Below are 14,442 nucleotides of genomic sequence, written 5' to 3' on the forward strand. Positions count from 1 at the left end.
TCACTATATCACCCAGGCTGGAGTGCAGTGGACAGTCATTGGCTCATTACAGCCTTGAATTCCTGGGCTCAAGTGATCCTCCTGCCTCAGCATCCCCAGTAGCTAGAACTACAGGTATACATTACCGGACCCAGCTAATTATTTTTATTTTTTGTAAAGACTGGATCTCACTGTTAACCATGCTAGTCTGAAACTCCTGGTCTCAAACAATCTCCTGCTTCAGATTCTCAAAGTGCTGGGGTTACAGGCATGAGCCACTGCCTCCGGCACAATATTATAAACTATAATCCTTACATTATGCATTAGATTTCTAGACTTATTAATCCTACATTACTGAAATTTTGTACCTTTTGATTAACATCTTTCTATTTCTTCTTGTGACCCCCACCGGCCCCCATTTTTATTCTCTGTTCCTATGTAGTTGATTTTGGTTTTACCCAGAGGACATTATGCTAAGTGAAATAAGCATATTTCAGAAAGAAAATTACTGGTTGGGACTAAATTCTAAGAATAATAGAAAGTCATTGAACCCAATGAAGAGAGAGAGAGAGAGAGAGAATTTTAGATAAGATTCTGTAAGGAAAAAACAGTAATAATATTGCTCCTGAATCCAATTCTGATTCTCAAGGTTCATGTTTACAGAAGTAATGCTGTAGGTAAAATATCAAAATCCCCAGGGGCTATTTGTGCAGCATTATACAGTTCTCTAAAAATGTTCAGAGCAAAAGTTTATGTTAGATTTCAAAATGTAAGTGAGCCACTCATTCATGAACACCTCCTATATGCTAGGTGCTACAGTGTCTGGCCATCTTAACTCAAGATCAATAACATTACCCAGAAATGGAAATGTGACCAAGGTTAATTTGAGAGGAAAGGACGTGAAAGAGGAATAAGCAGACAGATTCTTTCTGGGCAAACAGGGATGAATGGAGAGAATTTGTTATTAAGCAGAGACGAGCTTAAAATCTAATTGTTGGTATCTTCAGTCTTAACGTTTTGCCAAAAGATGGACAGGAGACGGCAGTGGTAGATGACAGAAGCTTTTCTGATTAATAGTTCACTATGAAATCAGCTCACCAGGCTGGGATTTTAATTGGCTGTGACTCTAGTCAGAGCAGAACACGTGTGATGTGCACTACCCTCTATCATGATTATGCCTGCATGAGAACTCTTTTATTTATTTATTTATTTATTTTATTTTCATTTATTTATTTATTTATTTATTTATTTTATTTTTTTGAGTTGGAGTCTCACTCTGTCACCCAGACTGGAGTGCTGTGGCCGCTCCCGGCCACCACAGCCTCGACCCGCTGGGCTCCGGCGATCCTTCCGCCTCAGCCTTCCAAGTAGCTGGAACTACAGGTGCGCGCTACCACGTCTGGCTAATTTTTGATTTATTGTAGAGATGAGGTCTCGCCAAGTTGCCTGGGCGGGTCGCGAACCCGCGGGCTCAGGCAATCCACTCACCTCAGTCTCCCAAGGTGCGGGATTACAGGCTGAGCCACCGAGCCCGGCTGAGAACTATTTGAAAAAGGGGAAAACTTTTAGTCAATTATTAGCTGCTTTGTAATGGTCAAACAGAATGCACCATACACAACTCATGAATTTCAGTTTTCAGTTAGATGTGTTGGCATTAAGTATGTATGTGACTCTCAAAAAAAGTTTACTTAATGTACACTTGCATAATAAAGCCAGGAGTCAGGTGCTCTCTTTCTCTCTCTCTCTCTCTCTCTCTCTCTCTCTCCATATATATATATATTTTTTTTTTAATGAAATATTATGACTATATTCTCAATTTGTTAGGAATAGAACATTGAATCAATTTTAGAAAAAAATTGATTGTCGGATCATTTATACTTAATCCACTTGATAAACTGTTGGAGAGAAAAAGATTCAAAGCCAATTTCCAAGAGGTAGGTCTAATTGTTTTCCTAGGCTGGCCTTGAACTCCTGGCCTTGAACTTGCTGGGAAGACCTAAGCAGTCCTCCCACCTCAGCCTTCCAAGAGCTGAACATGTATACTTTTAAGAGCAGACATACAGCTAGCTCATAGAGAGTCAAGAATCTCTATTCAAGAATGTTTCCTAATGGAAAAGGAGAACTGGTTCATTTGAGTAAATGTAGCTTATCTTTGTGCTACTTCCAGAATAATCACCTTTGATCTCTTTTAATAGTCTTACAATAACACAAAGATTCCACGTTACAAAGTAAGACTTAGGACTGTAAACCTGTAATGTTCACGTAGCAACAATAGGTTCAAATATCTAACCACTCATTTGCTAAAATGCACACAGCAAAAATAAATTTTCTTTTAGAAACATTGGTTTTTCCATTTGGCTCTTTGGATTTGAGTCTTTCAGATTACATAAGGCAAATGCTTGAAAGCCAAAATATACATAGGTTATTTCACACTACCTTTTAATGCTTTTTAATTTATTTGTTTTAAAAAGTAAACACTGTTGTGCAGTTAATACTAAGAAAAAGTATACCTTTTTTAAAAAAAGCATAGCTATATTCCCTAACTGTTGGTCTATGCCCTTAAATTACCAATTCTTAAAATGAAAAACCAATTAAAAAATTTTTAAAACAGGTGATGGACATTTTCTTTCTTTATTCATTATTAAATAGCTTTGAGTGCATACTGTGTGCCCGGCACAAGGCTAAGACCTAGGAATGCAGCAAGGAGAGCAAACCAGTTTATTTTTGGAGGGGGATTGAAGGTGCAGACATGGGATGGGAGGCAAGCCAGAAAGGACAGAAGGCTTTAGAAAAACCAGTTCTTGGGAGTATTCCTGCCAGTGACCATCCCCCCTACTTTTTTTTTTTGAGTTGAGTTCTCACTCTGTTGCCCAAGCTGGAGTGCAGTAGCACAGTCATGGCTCACCGTTTGGGCTCAGGAGATCCTTCCACCTCAGCCTCCCAAGTAGCTGAGACTATAGGTGCATGCTACCACACCTGGCTATTTTAAACATTTTTTTGTAGAGATGAGGTCTTGCTTTGTTGCCTATGCTGGTTTCAAACTCCTAGGCTCAAGTAATCCTTCTGCCTTGACCTCCCAAAGTGCTGGAATTACAGATGTAAGCCACCACAACCCTGCCAATGACTTTAAGCATTTAACAACTAAGCATGAACATTCTTCATGTTGGTAGTTATGATGCTCTATTATTAAAGGGATTTCTCCGAAGTTGCCTTATTACACATCCCACAATAGATGACATTCACAGCCTTTGAATATTCCACTACTGAATCGGCGACTAGCAGTAGGCTCCTTTTTTCTTTTCCATGGACTGATTTGACTTAGAAGAAATTTTTAGTTTCTTCTGCCCTAATGTTTTGGCATGTTTGTGTACGCCTCAGAATACAACTTCCTATGAGAACACCCTAAGCACAAGCACTTTGGGGCAGTTGTGGATGGTAGTAAGAGGGGAGAGGTGGAAATCTTTTGGGAGTACAGCTTCTCTCCATGAATGCATTTTCTTCCACAACTCTACATTCCCTTGAATCTGTTCTATTTCTGCCATTTAGCGGAAGCATCACAGAAGATGCTGGCTGCCACCATGGGAGAACAGAGAGTTTTGGTGACTCAGAAAATAACCATATGGCATTCAAGCTTCTTTATTTTGCCCAAAGAGATCTCACAATAATTGAATCATGAAGTTTGTGCACTGAGAGAAACACCTCTACAATTGTGAGGCAGATTTAAAGTCGCAGTTATTTTCTTTGTTCCCCATCCACATGAATATAATAGAGTTTCCTTTAAGAAAATTCTCAGCTCTCTCATTTTGGGTAATTTCTCTGCCAACTGTTTCAAAGACTTTAAAGTAGGGTTCCTGGGTAGGGTTGCCAGAGGAAATACTGGATGCTCAGCTAAATTTGAATTTCACATAAACAACAATTGCTTTTTAGTATAAATACGTAGGTCCCATGCAATGTTTGAGATATCCTCATACTGAACAAAAATTAAAAGATTATTTGTGCCATCTTGTATTTTTATTTGCTAAATCTGGCAACATTATGCTTTATGCAGTGGGCACCAGAGTCTTCATATTAAGGTATGAATAGATAGATCGGGTTATGATTTCAAGACCCTAGTGGCCGGGTGCAGTGGTTTAAGCCTGTAATTCCAGCACTTTGGGAGTCCAAGGCGAGAGGATTGCCTGAGTCCAGGGGTTCGAAACCAGCCTGGGCAACCTGGGGAGACCTTGTCTCTACAATAAATCAAAAAATTTGCTGGATTTGGTGGCTTGCACCTGTAGTTCCAGCTACTTGGAAAGCTGAGCTGGAAGGATTGCCTGTGCCCAGCAGTTCGAGGTTGCAGTGGCCATGAGAGTGCCACTGCACTTCAGCCTGGGTGACAGAATGAGACTCCGACTCAAAAAAAAAAAGATACTATTGTCAGTACAATGTTGATGCCTTCAATAGCAGCACCACAAAAAAGAGTTGATCAAGAACCCACATACTCATCAAAGTTGTGCTGAGTTGCCATGCCAAGTTAGTTAAGTTGACTTGGTCCTTTCAATCTAGGAAGACAATAAGAACAGAACAATATCAACAGTGAGCAACTAGATAAAAAGAAAAGGAAGCATAAAAAACTTGCCAGACATCAAAAGAGTACATACAATAAATAAAGTGCTTCTATTATGTGGATAACTCGTTGTCAGGAGCTGACACAAAACCACAAACATTTCACAGAGGTCACAGGGCAACTGTTGACATCTTCTGTTTGAAGGCAAAACAATGACTTAGGAGTAAAAGAATATCTACTTCACTGAACTCCCAGGATCAGACCAGTTCCAAAATCGTCTCAACTTCTCATCTGGTTAAGACATTTCAGTGAATTAAAAAATTGTATGTGAGCCGGGCTTGGTGGCTCAGCCGGTAATCCCATGCCTTTGGGAGGCTGAGGTGAGTGAATTGCCTGAACCCGTAGGTTCGAGACCCGCCTGGGCAACTTGGTGAGACCTCATCTCTACAATAAATCAAAAACCAACCGGGTGTGGTAGCGCATGCCTGTATTTCCGGCTACTCAGAAGGCTGAGGTGGAAGGATTGCCGGAACCCAGCAGGTCGAGGCTGCGGTGGCCGGGAGCGGCCACTGCACTCCAGTCTGGGCGACAAAGTGAGAGTCCAACTCAAAAAAAAAAAAAAGAATCGACACACAAATTACTATACACACATGCAAATAGATAAGGACCAATGCAACTGTCAGTACAATCACAAAATTCTCACATATTTATGCATAACTGATCTAATGTGTTTACCATCAGTAGTGAATGGGACTGATAACTATATTCAGATCAATGGTACAGATGCTACTTTGATAACTAAGATGACTGAAATGACCCAGTTCATTGTATCGCAACCCAATCTTATGGCGAGTGATCACTTAGCAACCAGCTTATGAAACTTTTGAAGTTGATTTTACATGATTGATTCAGATTGACCATATGTAGGATTGAGGTGGCCTGAGAGGTTGAGGTTTTCAAGGATTATCTGTACATTGTCTCTCTCTCTCTCTCTCTCTCTGTTTTCTCTCTCTCTCTCTCTCTCTCTCTTTCTTTCTTTTTTTGACAAGGTCTCACTCTGTCACCCAGGCTGGAGTGCGATGGCATGATCATGGCTCACTGCCGCTTCGATATCCTGGACTCAGGTGATCCTCCCACCTCAGTCTCCTGAGTAGCTGAGATGACAGGTGTGCACCACCAAGTCCGGCTAATTTTTGTATTTTTTGTAGAGACGAGGGCTCATTATGTGCCCAGTCTGGTCTTGAACTCCTGGGCTCAAGTGATTTCCCCTGCCTCAGTTTCCCATAGTACTGGGATTACAGGCATGAGCCACTGTGCCTGGCCCCATTTATTTACTCTTATTACAAAAGTAATTTTTTTCCTTATTACATATTCATTATAGCGAGTTTAAGAAAATGGATAAGATAGAAGAAGAAAAGTAACCATAATCTCACATCTCTGAATTCCTCCTTAAAATGATCAATAGGCCAGGTATGGTGGCTCAAGCCTGTAATCCCAGCATTTTGGGAGGCAAAGGCTGGAGAATTGCCTGAGCCCGGGGGTGCAAGACCAGCCTGAGAAACTTGGTGAGATCTTGTCTCTACAATAAATTAAAAAATTAGCCGAGCGTGGTGGTGCATACCCGTAGTTCCAGCTACTTGGCAGGCTAAGGCATTAGGACCTGCTGAGCCCAGCAGGTGGAGGCCGCAATAGCAGTGAGGATGTCACTGCACTCTAGTCTGGATGACAGAGTGAGATTTTGACTCAAAATATAAAAAAAATTTTAAAATAAAATGATTAAAAATGACGTAATTCAAACACATCAAAAAGATTAGGAAGCAATCTATCATATTTTTATCCACCACCGTTAAACATATTATTACTTGACTTATATTTCCAATTTTAAAATAAGTTTCTATGTTTCAAAGGAATAAAATATAACAGATACTGCTAAAAACCCATCTACTTCTCTTCTTCTCTACCTTCCCCTTCCCAGGGGAAACCATGCTTGGAAGTGATTTATTCATGTCATGTCCTTGAATGCTTTTGCTCTTTTACAACATATATATAGGTACATAAACTATTGTTTTATGTGTTTAAAACAAGAGGAATACTGTACATGCTCTTTAGAATTTGCTCTTTTTACTTATCATGTTTTTGATATTCATTCATGTTAATACATGTAGATCTAATGCACTCATATATTGTAGAGACGAGGTCTTGCCAAGTTGTACGGGCCTGTTTCAAATCCTTGGGTTCAGGCAATCCACTCGCCTCGGCCTCCCAAAGTGCTGGAATTACAGGCTGAGCCGCCACGCCCCACCGAAAAGCAATTAAAATTTAGAAAAATTTAGCCGGGCATGGTAGCACCCGCCAGTAGTTCCAGGTACTCGGGAGGCTGAGGCAGAAGGATCACCTGAGCCCAGCAGGTTGACGCTGGGGTGGCGGTGAGCGTGCCACTGCACTCCAGGCTGGGTGACGGAGTGAGACTCCAACTCAAAAAAAAAAAAAATTTCTTTTCAGAGTGATGACGCTAACTTATATGTCCACTAGAAATGTATAATAGTTGTCTCACATCTTTACTAAAACTTTGTATTGTCAGATGTCAATGTTTGCCAGTCTGAGTGTAAATAGTATCTGATTTAACTTGTGTTTCTCTAATTTTTTTTTTTTTTGAGTTGGAGCCTCACTCTGTCACCCAGACTGGAGTGCAGTGGCCGCTCCCAGTCACCGCAGCCTCGACCTGCTGGGCTCTGGCAATCTTTCCACCTCAGCCTTCCGAGTAGCTCGGACTACAGGCGTGCACTACCATGCCCGGCTCATTTTTTATTTTATTGTAGAGATGAGGTCTCGCCAAGTTGCCCAGGCGGGTCTCAAACCCGTGGGCTCAGGCAATCCACTCACCTGAGCCTCCCAAAGGCACGTGTTTACAGGCTGAGCCACCGAGCCCGGCTTGTTTCTCTAATTGTTAATAAAGTTGAACATATTTTTCATATGTCCATTCGCCGGTCAAGTTTCTTGCTCTGTCAATTAACTTTTGCTTAAATCTTTGTTTCTTCTTCTCACTGGTTTTTGGGAATTTTTTAATATGACTTCGGATGCAGATTGTTAAATCATTTGCAAATATTTTCTTCCAGTCTGTAGCTTGTATTTTATTTTGCTTATGGCATCATATCAAATATTTTAATTTAAAGGTATAAAATATTTTCATATTTTTATTTAAGGCTTGTGCATCTATCTATCACCTATCTATCTATCTATCTTATCTATTTATGATGGGGACTTGCTCTGTTGCCCAGTCTGGAGTGTAGTGGTGCATCATAGCCCACTGTAAACTCAAGCTCCTCAGCTTGCATGATTTTCCTGCCTCAGACTCCCAAGTAGTTGGGACTACAGGTGTGTGCCACCATGTGTGCTAAATTTTTTTTTTTTTTTTTGGTAAAGACAGGGTCTTGCTATGTTGCCCAAGTTGATCTCAAACTCCTGGCCTCAAGTAATCCTTCCATCTTGGCCTCCCAAAGACCGGGATTAAAGGCATGAGTCATCACACTGGTCAGTTGTGCTTTTTATATTTTGTTTAAGATGACCTTTTCACCGTGATGACATAAAGATATTCTCTTATACTTTCTTCTAAAATTTTTTTTTTTTTTTTTTTGCGTTGGAGTCTTACTCTGTCACTCAGACTGGAGTGCAGTGGCTGCTCCCGGCCACCGCAGCCTCGACCTGCTGGGCTCCGGTGATCCTTCCACCTCAGCCTTCCAAGTAATCGGAATTACAGGCATGCGCTACCACGCTCAGCTGATTTTTTTTTTAATTGTAGAGATGCGGTCTCGCCAAGTTGCCCAGGCGGGTCTCAAACCCGCGGGCTCAGGCAATCCACTCACCTCAGCCTCCCAAAGCGTGGGATTACAGGCTGAGCCACCAAGCCCAGCTCTTCTAAAATTTTACACTTTTTTTTTTACATTTATGTTTTCAGTCCTTCTGGAATTACATAATTTTTGCTTATGGTATAAAAATGAGAACTCAGTTTTATCTTTTTCTATATGAATTTCCAATTGTCCCAGCACCATTTGTTGAGTGATACATTCTTTCCTTGTGGATTTGTAATGTTTTCTCTGTTATATATAAAGCACCCACATACATAAGAATCTGTTTCTGGGCTCTCTATTTTGTACCATGGTCTACTTGTCTTATGCTCCAGTGTCGCCCAGCTTGGAATAAGCTGCCTTTTCCCATTCTTACCTTTTCCTTTTTCTCAAGGATTGTCTAGTCTTTCTTTAACTTTCCATCTTATGATAAGGGTTTTCACATTCTGGAAAAAATGTGTTGATATTTTGATTGCATGTAATTTTCTGATTAGTTTGAAGAGATATAATCTTTACTGAGCATTTTCATCTGTTAACTTGGTATATCTCTCTTTGTTTTAGTTCTATCATGTTCTTTGATCAAATTTCTTAATTTTTTTCCCTAAGGGTTTTTGTTGTTGTTGTTTTCTCTGAGTTTCTTATAGTTCATGTGCCTATTGTAAATGAAACACTTTAAATGACAGTATCCAAGTATTTGTTCTATGGAATTGCAATTAATTTGAGGACATTCATCTTATTATAGCAACCTTGTTGAACTTTTATATGTCTTAGGTTTTCTTTGAATGAATCTTATTATCTTTGAATAATGACAGCTTCATTTCTTCCTTTCCAATTCTTATACTTTTTATTTTCTCTCCCTGTATTGCCATGCTAACTACAGCATTCAGCACAATGTTGAGCAGACATAGTCATAGGGAATGCCTTCGTATTATTTCTGATTTTAAAGGAAGTGCTTATAATGTTTTGCCCTTCAATAAGATGTTTGCTGTGGGTTTATGGGGGCAAAGAAGGTAACTGATCTCCCTTGTTTGTTAAAAGTTTTGTTTTGCTTTATTTTGTTTTGCTTTTAAATAATGGGGACTGAATTTTATCAAGTTTGTGTGCACCTGTTGAGATAATCATATGGTTTTTTTCTTCTTTATAGTTTCTTGTTATATGGGTCTTGTTTTGGTACCAAGAATGAAGAGAATACTGGCTTTAGAAAAATAAGTTGTAGATCTTTTCTTTTTCTCTCTTTTGGAACAGTTTGCATGAGATGAGTTTATCTATATTTTGAAGGCTTGGTAGAATTTTGTAAAATTGTTAGAGCTTGGTACTTTTGTTTGTTTTGTGGATAGATTTTTCATGACTGATTCAATTTTTTTAAATGTTATGGTCTTAGGTTTTCTATTTCTTCTTGAATCAACTTTAATAGATTTTTTTAATGCCTGTTTTACCTATGTTACCAAGTTTGTTAACATGAAGTTATTCACAGTATTCTCATGATTTATAAAATCTCTTATCTGTACTTATGTTCTCTGTCTTATTAGGCAATTGTTTATCACTTCTTGGTTTTTCTTAAAGAGATTTTTGCCTTGCATATAAAAACAGAACAGAAACAGTTTATATTTTTTTTAAAAATGCTTTTACTTTTATTGACCACCTACTTTTTAAAATTTATTACTTTTTTTTTGAGTTGGGACCTCATTCTGTTTCCCAGGCTGGGGTGCAGTGGCATGATTCTGACTCACCACAGACTTGACTTCCCAGGCTCAGGTGATCCTCCTTTCTCAGCCTTCCAAGTAGCTGGGACTATAGGTGCACATCTAATTTTTAAATTTTTTGCACAAAGTCTCATTATGTTGCCTAGCTGGTTTCGGACTCCTGGACTCAAGTAATCCTCCTGCCTCAGCCTTCCAGAACACTGGGATTACAGGCATGAGGCACTGCACCTGGCCTGTTATTATTGTTTAATGTCATTGCACTGTAGTCAGAGAACATGGTCTGTGAGATACTGATTTTTGGTATTTGTTTTGTGGCCTAATACATAGTCAATTTGTGTAAATATTCCATGTGAGTTTGAAAAGAAAGTATCTTCTCTAATTATTGGTACAAAATTCTCTACATGTTTATTAAAGCAAGTTTATTAATTGTGCCATTCAAATAATAAATGATCTTTCTAAATTTTCAGTTAGATAAGTAAAGAAAGATTAGTATTTAAATCTTCCACTATAGTTGTAGATTGATCAAATCTTGCATTTCTTGCATTCCATCAATTTTTGCTTTATTTAGAAGCTATACTATTGTGAATAAACAATTTATAATTGTAATATTTTTGTGGTAATTTATTCCTTTTACATCAGTTAGTGGCCTTTTTTATTCCTAATAGTGCTTTTTGCTTAAAGGTCTGTTTTATCTGTTGTTAATATAGGTATATCAGCTTTCTTTGATTATTATTATTTGGTTATATCTTTCCTTATTTTTTATTTTTATGTTTGAGACAAGGTATTGCTCTGTTGCCCAGGTTGGAGTGCAATGGCATGATCACAACTCCCTGGAGCCTTGAATTACTGGGTTCACATAATCCTCCTGCTTCAGTCTCCTGAGTAGCTGGGACTACCAGCATGTGCCACCACACCTAGCTAATTCCTTTCATTTTTATTTTTTTGTCTTGCTATGTTGCCCAGGTTGGTCTTAAACTCCTGGCCTAGAGCTATCCTCCCACTTCAGCCTCCCAAAGTGCTGGGATTACAAGTGTGAGCCACCATATCTGGCCCTTTCCTAATTTTTAAGTTGTGCAACTTTCAGTTTTTGTTTGAAAAGTAAACACATGGCTTTTTTCCTTTTGTTAAATCTAATTTGGAGCCAGGCTCGGTGGCTTAGCCTGTAATTCCGCGCTTTGGGAGGTTGAGGTGAGTGGATTGCCTGAGCCCGTGGGTTCGAGACTCGCCTGAGCAAATTGGCAAGACTTCATCTCTATAATAAATCAAAAAATTAGTCGGGCATGGTAGCATGTGCCTGTAGTTCCAGCTACTTGGAAGGCTGAGGCGGAAGGATTGCAGGAAACCAGCAGTTCGAGGCTGCGATTGACCGGCAGTGTGCCACTGTACTACAGTCTGGGCGACAGAGTGAGACTCCAACTCAAAAAAAAAAAAAAAAAAAAAAAATCTAATTTGGAAATATTCTTTTAAGCAATGTTTGGTCTATTTACATTTTTTATAATATCATATTTTTTTGCATTTGCTTTTCAGGATGATTTTTCTTTACATTCCCCTCTCCTTTCCAGTTTTCTATTGAGATAGGTTGATTTTTTTTTTAAATTATCTTCTCTCTCTTTAATGGTTTGGAAGTTAAACAATCTAATTCATTATTTTCATAGTTATTGTATGAGTGATCTATTGCTATGTAACAAACCATCCTAAAACTAGGTAACTTTAAAAAGACAGTGAATATTTATTATCTCACACAGCATTGATGGGTTAGGAGTTTGGGAATGTCTTACCTGGATCGTTCTAGCTTAGGTTCTCCCAAGATAATAACATCAAAATTTAGCTGGTATGTTCCATCTATGCCTAGATGTTTGAAGGTTTTTATCAAGAAGAGATACTGAATTTTATCAAAAGTTTTTTCCTCACCTAATGATATAATCATGTGGTTTTTATTTTAACATCTGTTGATGTATTTAATTACGATTATGGTCTTGCAAATGTTGAACCTGCCCTGTATCAACACAACTTGGTTGTGGTGGATGATTTTTGAGATGTGTTGTTGAATCTGGTTTGCTAGGATCTTGTTGAGAATTTTAGCATCTATGTTCATCAAGGATATTGGCCTGTAGTTTTCTTTGTTGGATCTTTACCTGGTTTAGGTATCAATGTGATGTTAGCTTCATAAAATGATTTGGGGAGAATTCCATTTTTCTCAATCGCCTGGAATACTTTTAATAGGATTGGCATCAGGTCCTCCTCATATGTTTTGCAGAATTTTGCTGGAAAGTCATCTGGTCCAGGGCTTTTTTTTGTAGGTTGTTTTCTTATGACATAGTCAATTTCTTGGATTGTTACTGGTCTATTTAGGGTCTCAATTCTTCTTGTTTCAACCTGGGGAGGTTGTATGAAGTCAGAAAGTCCTCCATTTCCTTTAGGTTTTCAAGTTTGTTTGCATACAAGTGTACAAAGTAGTCTCTGATAACCTTTTGTATTTCTTTGGGGTCAGTTGTGACTTGATTTTTTGCATTTCTGATTGTGTTTATTTGGGTTTTCTCTCTCTTTTTCTTGGTCAGTTTAGCTAGAGATCCATCAATCTCGTTATCCTTTAAAAGAACCAGCTAAAGCTGGGCTCGGTGGCTCAGCCTGTAATCCCGCGCCTTTGGGAGGCTGAGGTGAGTGAATTGCCTGAGCCCGCGGGTTTGGGACCTGCCTGGGCAACATGGAGAGACCTCATCTCTACAGTAAATCAAAAAATTAGCCAGGCATGGTAGCATGCACCTGTAGTCCCAGTTACTTGAAAGGCTGAGGCAGAAGGATCGCCGGAGCCCAGCAGGTCGAGGCTACGGTGGCCGGGAGCGGCCACTACACTCCAGTCTGGGTGACAGAGACTCCAACTCAAATAAAATAAAATAAAATAACCATTTGTTTCATTGACTTTTTGTATTATCTTTTTGTCTTCTATGTCCCAAATTTGGGATTTTATTTTCAAACAGCCCCATTACAAAATGGGCAAAAGATATGAATAGACAGATCTCAAAAGAAGACATACAAGCAGCCAACAGATACAGGAAAAAATACTCAGCTCCACTAGTCATCAAAGAAATGCAAACTGAAACTACACTGAGATACTACCTAACTCCAGTCAAGATGGCGATCAACAATAACTCAAAAAACAGCCAGGCTCGGTGACTTAGCCTGTAATCCCAGCACTTTGGGAGGCTGAGGTGAGTGAATTGCCTGTTTGAGACTCACCTGGGCAACTTGGCGAGACCTCATCTCTACAATAAATAAAAATTAGCAGGGCATGGTAGTGCGTGCCTGTAGTTCCAGTTACTTGGAAGGCTGAGGCGGAATGATCGCCGGAGCCCAGCAGGTTGAGGCTGCGGTGACTGGGAGCGGTCACTGCACTCCAGTCTGGGTGACAGAGTGAGACTCCAACTCAAAATAATAATAATAATAATAGTAACTCAAAAAACAACAGATGCTGGAGAGGATATGGGGAAAAGGGAACACTTCTACACTGATGGTGGGAGTATAAACTAGAATGACCTCTGAGGAAAACAGTGTGACGATTCCTAAAAGATATAAAAATCAAACTTCCATATGACCCCATAATCCCCCTATTGGGAATATACTCAGAGGAACTCAAATCATTCTATGAAAAAGATACCTGCACATGTATGTTTATTGTAGCATTATTCACAGTAGCAAAAACATGGAACCAACCATGTTGCTCACTGAAAGAGAACTGAATAAAAAAATGTGGTACATATACATGATGGAATATTATGCAACCTTAAAGAAGGACAAAATTATGAACTTCACAGCAACTTGGATGAACTGAGTCTATGATACTGAGTGATCTATCACAGAAACAAAGAACTGAGTATTACATATTCTCACTCATAAGTGGACCTTGAACAATTATCATAATACTTTAAGAAAAGGATTGGCAGTGGTGGGAAACTGCTGGGGGTGGTGGGAGAGGTGAGATTGGCAGTAGTGGCAATCTGCCAGGGGAGGGAGGCCACACCTCATCAACAAGGGTAACTACATAATGAACATTTGTGTACCTAATCATGAATTGTACCCCATACATATCTTTAAAATTTATATTATAAAGATGTGGGGTACATTTCAGAATTAGATATGTAAACACTGATCATGCAGGTACCCTTACTTATGAGGTATGCCCCTCCCTCCCCTAGCAGTTTCCCTCAACTGCCAATCCCACCCCCACCCCACCCCCGATAGTTTCCCACCACTGCCAATTACTTTCTTATAGCATTATAATTGTTCAAGGTTTGTTTATAAATGAGAACAAATGGAATTCTGTTCTTTGTTTCTGTGATAAATCACTGAGTATGATCGACTCCAAATCCAT

This window comes from Carlito syrichta, unplaced genomic scaffold, assembly GCF_000164805.1.
Source record: "Carlito syrichta isolate Samal-C Ts95f unplaced genomic scaffold, Tarsius_syrichta-2.0.1 Scaffold308823, whole genome shotgun sequence".
NCBI classification, from domain to species: Eukaryota; Metazoa; Chordata; class Mammalia; order Primates; family Tarsiidae; genus Carlito; species Carlito syrichta.